Source organism: Acyrthosiphon pisum, chromosome A3 (genome assembly GCF_005508785.2).
Source record: "Acyrthosiphon pisum isolate AL4f chromosome A3, pea_aphid_22Mar2018_4r6ur, whole genome shotgun sequence".
NCBI lineage: Eukaryota > Metazoa > Arthropoda > Insecta > Hemiptera > Aphididae > Acyrthosiphon > Acyrthosiphon pisum.
Genome location: NC_042496.1, coordinates 23,414,904 through 23,423,807, shown reverse-complemented (window position 1 = coordinate 23,423,807; position 8,904 = coordinate 23,414,904). Strand labels below are relative to the sequence as shown.

Genomic DNA, 8,904 nt, shown 5'->3' with positions numbered 1-8,904 from the left:
CCCCCCCTGGATCCGTCCCTGACTCAACGACCCTATGTACATACACAACAAAAATGTTGATTTCTAACAGCTGATCAACTATGTGAGAATAACTACTAGCACTCCAATATATAATATTGTATATCTATATTGATATATTTTGTAGTACCAAGAGAAATCACTATAATGCAAAAGCGCTAACTGTTATTCTTGCTATGACAAGATCGTTAATTTTAAGCGCACCAAAATATAAGTTTCGTTGAGTAACCTGTATATCTAAAATCATGGTTAAATACAATTTTTATCTATAATATTACAAGTAAGTTACCTACCTAACTAATTAATATCCTCACTAGTAGGTACCTATTATCAACCTAATATTGCCAATAATCAACAACGATATTAATTAATAGTAATACTAAGATACAAGGAGAGTAACTGAATAATACAAACTGTATTAAGTTTCAATAATTGTGCTTCACTGAAAGTATATAGGTACTAATAATAAATAAATAGGTATATAAAATAATAACCAAACATATTCATTCAATAAATAATATTGGTAAATATCGTTCCTCCATGATTTTAGTTAGTAACATGTACCTACTAATAAAAACGTTTTTTTTTTGAAATATTTAAAACAATATAAACTATTTATAGTGTTAATGAAAGTAAGTTATTACAGTAGTTCTTCATCGAAAATTATTAAATTAGAAACTTTCACATCAATTAAAATCTATAAATAAAAACTAATAAAACTTGTAACTATGACCATATAATGATCAAATTGTAGTCGATGAATATTATATTAAACAATATATATGATTACCTTTTCAACCCGACCACCTACCAGTAAATCAAAATCGGTACTCGTAACCGTTTACAATTATTATAACAATTTGAGTAAAATATCGGAATGTGCCAGGGGGTTATGACCACAATGGCAATACGAATACTTACAATACACATATTATTTGATCATTATTTATTATACAATAATAATATATGTACCTATAGGTAGGTATATTATGTCATTTTGTATAATGCATGGTGGCAGAGCCGCAGAGGTCATATCAAGCAAAACCAAATGTGGACCTCGAGATCGATGGTCCGATCAAACTGCAATTTATTTCTCGTAGACAATTATTACAGTATGGCGAAATATATTTTATACACACTACACAAACTCGTCTGAACCCCCGAAACGGCCGTACACCTAATGGGTTTATACTTTTATCGAAAACGAAAGAATGCTTTCAAACTTTCGGTACAGTCGTGGTAGTGCTACATTGTACAGTACCTATATATGTTTCATAATATCGTTAGCCGAAGCCAAGCGGTCGTAGAAAAGTTGCCTCACACGCGAGAAATCGCAACCGCCACAATATAATATGTATAATATTGTCCTCCACCGAAAATCTCCGACCGGATGTTATTATATCGATATGGTATTATTTTTATATACGATATTTTAGAGAAATGACATGAAATCAGACACGGAAAACTCGAATAACTGAAAAAAATTGGCACTACTCACGTGCTGAGCAATAATGCGTTGAATAAAAACGTTGAAGATTTTTGCGGAAATAACGCGTTAATGAAATAATTTTATTTTCTTATTTTCTTTGTCGTTATTTCATTTCTGTTTAGGATTATAGTAACTTCAAACACAAAAGTGATTGGCATAATGGTCCAACAGTTTTGTAATAAATTATAAAGAGAAAACAATTTATTACGTCGAAAGAAATTGTGATTCAAAGTTTAAAAACTCTGCATCTGTAAAATGTATACACATTTTGTATGCCTGTTATTGTCGGATAAAATTATTGTCTTCTGATCAAATTGAATGATTTCTAGAGTGACGTCAGACTCAATTTGTACGTACGACGAGGTCGATCATCATCTACCACCATGATCGGTAAGTGCAGTCGACCTGACTGCCATCCGTCTTTGAGCTACATTAGTGGGAATATTCAGTTATATGTTATGTTTTTTTTATACGGTTATATAATATATTTTGGATTTTGAGCGGAATGAAATGATTGGTTTTACAACCATGGGGATATTGTTTTTTTGCGTATTATTATATTAGAAAAAACTCTCCGATTATCGATTTTGAGGGAAGTTTCTTGTAGCAAATTGAATTATCTAGTTATCTACTTTCTACTTTTTTTTGGATGGGGGGAGGGTTAAAAATAAAAAGTTTCTTTTTTTACATATAAATGTAGATCTGAGCGCACGGCAGTGCGCCAGGCCAAGTTACAGCAATGTCAGTGTATCTTTACACTGCCTCTTTACGTTTCCTCATTCAGAAACTGACCAAGTGTTAAACAATACAAATAAAAGACAAGTGTTACTCTTTAATGTAGGAGTGCATTGAGGTTATGAATTAAAAAATAGCAGACTTGGCCACAATGTAGATTTCACTACTTTGATAGGCCGATTTTTTTGGGAGGGAGTTTGGAACTTGGCCTTTTTTCACTGTTATGTTTTTGTTGGGGATTAAATATACATTTAGTCAAAAGTATAAATGTCTTATAGTATTTTACAAAATAATCAAGGAAAGCAAATCAAAAATTAATATAATACGGGAATATTTACGCAGACCCAGTTTTTTGCAAAATTAATTTTGTTTTTATTGTAATTATAAAAACCTATAATATCTATATTATAGACTTGAAATTTTCACCAAATATTGATGTTAGCATTTTATAGATATGAAAAAATGTTGACTTATATCAGAATATTTATAAAGACATTTTTAATTTTCTACTTTTTGAGTCTTGTTCAATTTATAAAAGATTAAAATTATATTTGTAAGCAAAAAAGCTTGAAAATAATACCAGCTTCTTCGGATGTTTTTCTTATAGCAATTAAAATATATAAAATATACATAGTCACCCATTTTATTTATAAGTGTATGAATTTCAATATTTGATGAAATTCGTAAAAACTCCAAAAATTCTGAAACTATTAATTTGTAGTTAAAATTTAATTTTTATATCTAAGGTTTGAAAATGTAATGTAAGGTTTCTAATAAGTTTTTCTTACAAGAATTAAAATAAAGTTTAGCGTAAAGCCAACTTTTTTTATGAGCATTGGAATTTGAATTTTCAATGAAATTCGTTCGTGAATTATTTTGTAGACAAATACCTATGCTGACTATAGGATAGTCTCCACTGAGAATCGTTTTTCATTGTATATATAGTTTTTTCGTTGAATACCAATTTCACACCTATTAGTCTATTACAGAGACTTGCTCATTGACAAGATACATTCTACTCTTATTATATAGCACAGCTAGGTAGTTTATTTTTTTTTTATTAAAATCATATTATTGTCAATAAAATAATAAACTCCCGAAAACTCCAAAGAAAAATTCTAAATAATTTTGGCAATAGAACCATTGAGGAGTAGTTTTTATTAAATAGAACACTTACCTAGGTAATTTATTCACATACCTAAGTTCAATTTTAGTTATTTATTGGTTATTTATTAAACAGTTGGATTATTAAATCATTTATATACATTATTTATTAATGTACACTGAACAGTATTATGTGTTTTAATACGTATGACAAACCAATTAATTTGTATACACGTGTCAAATGTCAACTCGATGTATTATACAATGTATATAGGCCGATTACAAAGCACATACTATAATTTTCAAGTATATATTTTCGAGTATTTTATTTTTTCCTTTGTATGACATTACATATTATTTGAAGCATTACAATTTCATGGTTTTTATATATGCTATTTGAACAGACTAACAATTATTATTTATTTAGATATCAGTATAAATATTACGTGCCTCGGGAATTTGAAAAAGTATATTCTAAAATAATAATGAATCCGTTAAAAAAAAACGGCTCTACGTAAACGGGAATCCTAGGTGATACATCATATCAGCAATCTTATCTAACTCAAGTGTGAGGACGTAAAACATCTCGTAAAACACCAATACGAAATCTACAACAACTTAGTTGGATACGATTGGATACTTGATAATTTTTAAGACTGTGACTACCTATGGTAATAATAAATAATTACACATAATATTAAATTTGCGTAGTATGGAATTGATTAATATTTTGTCAGTAGGTTAAGTACACTGTTAATTTATGAAATATCACACCTTTGTACCAATATAATTGATATTACTCTTTTAATTAACACACTAACGTACCCGCTATGATATACACATACGCAGTTAGTATACCTATATACATAATATTATAGAAGTAATCACAATAAAATCCTTTGACATCGATGTAAATCAAATACGAGTAAGTATACATGTATATCGTGCGTATAATATATAATATACAATTTATTTATACATAATATTATAGCATACGTAAATATGCATGCAAATAAAATGTCTTTCTCAAGAAGATACGATTCATGATTATTCAGACGCGTGTCGTACGTGGGCACATTGTATATTGTATATTACAGTATATACAAACGCGTATATATATATATATAATATATATACGTTTTTTAAGAGCTCTGCAGACAGACTCTTTTAATACTTGGACGTGCATATACGGGGGCCTGGGTTTAATGTCGTATATAAAACTTTTAATATTGTGTGTCGGGGCACTGAGGGTAATCGTTTTAATAATTTCGAAAAACTTTTTTTTTAATCCCGAGTTAGGCGCATTTTTTCTCCTTTTGCGAGATTCTTTCGTGCACTATTATATATTTTCCATTTCGCCGTGCGGAGACGGGCGTATGACTTTTATATTGAGTTATATAATAATATTATAAAGTCAATAATCGTTTGTTTTGAGTATTTGACGTACGTCCGCCATAACGGAGGACGAAAATGTTATGAAATATATTTTGATCTTTTTTTCAGCATTTTTTTGAGGTATACAATATTGTTATGTTATTATAGTTATTACATAATAGTTAACGTCGATACGTAACATTATACAGATAACATTATATGGTACATGACACTGCATTTGGATAAATATCACATATTTAAGTATCAAATTATTTAGTAGATTGATGAAATTATGAATTCAAGTTTATTTGAAGAGTGGTTAATACTAATATTTTATTAACATGCTATATAAGGATATGCTTTCGACAAATCATGATAGATACACAAAATCCTTTACGTTCGCTTTTGACTAATTTCAATACGCGAGAAAATACGAAACAAGTGATAAATGACACGTGTACTTAATTAACAATTATTATTATGTGTTACGTTACACATATACCTAATGATAATAATTATTTTAAATAGGTACTTGAAAGTTTATTGAAAATAAGTAATTTACATTCGAAAATCTATCATTGAAATATTCTAGCAGAGTGACTAGTAAAAATTTTCAAAAAAAAAAGGTTTACGATCGAATAAAAAGTTGGTATGTTTGTGGTCGGTATATTGATAATATATTTAACACTTTTTAAGGGTTTAACTTTAACATTTGTAACGTACTTTATTAAATAAGTTATTGGGTAGCAGTCATGTTAGCACGTTTGATAATAATAAATAATTATCTATAGATATATCATTGGCACACCAGTAACAATGGTTAACGAGTAATCGATATGTTATTATCCTAATTTAGTGTTATAGAGGTAGGTAGTTACATGTTATTTCATTCATACATTACTACCATATCAATAAAGTTAAATAAAAAAATATAGTTTGTATGCCAAAAACATTTGGATTTCAACCCTTCACAAACAATTTAACACGCCATCGAGTACGATAAACCTTTATTTTAAGGCTTTTTATGGAGAAGTTTTAATTTTTTTGTTATAAATTTATATACACACAATTATACCTAATTATTTAAATTAAAATCAACTATATATATACATAGTTAACTTCTATTTAACAAACGTATTCGATTTAAAAAGTTCTATTTTTTGTATGGACTATGGACGGTATGTTACCGACATTTTTAATTAGGTATGATATTATTATTATATTATGATATTATTAGTATAGTACCTACTGACTTTATTATATTCTAAGTTCTAACCTTATCAAAATATTATAGTCCTATTGTACTATTGTATATGGCGAACAGTTGAAATAGCTGATACAATTCAAACATATATGTAGACATATAGACATAGAGTACTTGTGATGAGAATATATATATTGATTATTTAGCATTTAGACAATTGTAGTACCTATACGATATTTTACAAAGGTATATATAATATGGGAGAATCTAAGTTATTTCTACTGGTACGTATAACACAGACATAATTAACATGAGTATTAACTATGGTTTGAGTATCGGTACCTATTTAATTCGTGTAAGAGCATAATATACCTATTACGTTTATGAATAAATACTGATGATTAATACCTGGGTTGAAATAATTGATAATTGATTATGGTTAATTAATATTAGCGTTGTTCAAATGCACAACTTACTAACATATTATTATAATATATTAAACCCATATTATTATTTATTATTATATCATGGAATGTGTGCAGCTTTTAAATACAGATATGATTTAAAGTGATTGCATCTACCCAAAATCCAACGATCATTACACATAACCCGTCGTCGTAAAACCACTTGACGGACTATGTAATATGGAACTGTTTTAAGTCCGCGTTTTAAACCAATTTTATATACCTAGGTTTCTATCGCACGTAAACCATAAATCGTAATCTGGGAAATTATATAGAAACACGAAACGTGTCTCACAGCGCATTACGTGATTGCCGATAGTTGTACGACGTGTACCACATTGGATTTTCCCGACCTAACCATCATAATATTAGTATAGTTGTAGGTACCTATGTAAATATAATAAATTCTAATTTATAATAGCGGCAGTAGAATTCTACTAAGTGAATGGAACTTCAGAAGCTTTTGTACAAGGAACGCGTAAATAAGATAAGTGACCGTCGCTAGGGAACCAGTGAATATTGTAATAATAATAATATTATGTAACTTTGTGCATCCTACCTTTGACACATCGCCCAACACAGCAGCACGTATTCCACGGGAAACGGTCACCACCACGTATCGTAAGGTCGGAGGTGATTATGACTCTACTCGCGCAAACTGCATAACTTTGTAGTAGGTAGGTATGTAATATACACATTTGCGAACGGCAAAGCGAAAACGGTCTGTTTATAGATCTGAATTTCGACGCACTGAATAAAAATTGCATGGGTACGCAATCGTGGTATAAAAAAAAAATTAACGAAAAACTTTAGAAAATGGCCGAGAATCGGTCGACAACATGGAAGCGGAGAAGATGCCCACCTGACCAATGATTATGGAACGCACTGAACAATGGAATATCGCATACCTATTATGGTAACCCGCTCGCCAGTCGCCACAAGAACCGTAAACAATATAGTCGGCGGTTGGCGAACCATAGAACATAATAATAATATTACCGCGCGGGTTTAGAACCTCACGGGATACGAGTTCAATAACAATGAGGTTATAAATTATACTATGTTATATTAACCACGGCCGTGCGTACGCCGTTAACCACGGTAAGCTCGATCGGACCGACCGCCGAACTGTTTACTTCTATGTAGCGGGATACTGCGATAAATTCCGTTAGTTATTAGTTTATCACGTCTTGTTAGCAAGGCTAGGGCAAGGTGCCAAGGTGGATTTATAAATCCACCTTGAGCTGGGAACTTCATTCCTTAAAAAATGCATGCGTTTGTGCTCCAAGTAATCTCAACATATGCAAAAGCACAAAAATGTGCATTAAATAAAACCGAAACATAAAATATTTTATTTGTAACAGTAAAAATTAATTTTGTAATAACATTGTACAAATAGAAGAACTTGTTAACACCGACTGATTAAAGTATCTCATTTATTACACATACAACTACGGAACAAGTAAGTGTACGTTTATGATATTGGTGTAGCCACTAGCCGTGTAGGTAAAAAACGTATATTCAAAAAAATACGGACGATAAACGACATTCATTGACTGTACGTCTGTACAGTTTGTCGCTACCTATAATATGTAAATACTTTTTTCCTTATACAAAATATTATAGTATGTCAATGGTCCCGATAAATATTTTAAAACTGCTGCTATAATACTATATACTATATAATATTATATACTAAAATACTATATGTCTATAAATAATATTATATGTTATATTTATAAAACATTTAAAAATTTTTTTATAGAAAATGAAATACTAATTTCAAAATGTAATCAAAATATGCACTTCAAATTAAAAAATATAGACAGATAAAATGGATTAACACGAATAAAATATTAGGTAAATATTAAAAATTTGCAAAACTAAAATGTATATTTATTAGTTATTAAGAGTAGTTACTAAGTGTATTTATAAGTTTTTAATAATAACTAGAAGACATGTAAACTAGTACAAGTACCTAGCTTTATATTATATAAGGTAGTATATTATCAAAAATCTCATCAATGTGATTGTCGCCATCCGTGTTCTACTCCACGTCAGTCTCTCACATCGCTATTCATAACATCATTCTCTAGAACGCGCATTTTCGCCTCAAAAGTCTAGGATTTACCTTGAAAAGAAAAGCTGCTGTGACTTTTCATATTATAGAGTATTGATCATAGTATTTTATCGAAGATACGAGGAAATAATAATATGACTGTACGTACTCGTATGTGGGTCACGAATCCAAAATTATATACTTCGAAAACAGATATTCTAAACATGTTTTGTTAGTACCTATGTATTGTGTACACACCTACAGTTTATCACATAATGTTCAGAGGCGTGTCCAGCGGGTAGGCCTGGTAGGCCCGGGCCTACCCTGATTTTTAACCTTTAACTTTTAAGTATACCCAAAATATGCATTTTAAAATTATATTTATATAAGCACACTGAATATTGAATGTAAAATGTACATCAACATACTGCGTAGGCAATTGTTTGACCATATTTTA

The 8,904-nt window shown here is 29.8% G+C and overlaps 1 protein-coding gene across 5 annotated transcripts in view; it reads right to left on the bottom strand.

Moving 5' to 3' along the window:
- LOC100570283 overlaps positions 1-8,904 on the bottom strand; it is a 114,504-nt gene that overhangs the window by 73,492 nt on the left and 32,108 nt on the right. Inside the window, exon 1 of one of the 5 annotated variants that reach the window (XM_029491585.1) lies at positions 6,948-7,274. The exons of the other annotated variants lie outside the window; for them this stretch is intronic. The gene's annotated coding sequence lies outside the window, so the exon portion shown is untranslated. Of the gene's footprint in view, positions 1-6,947; positions 7,275-8,904 lie in introns of those variants that run through there. 5 annotated transcript variants of the gene reach the window in all.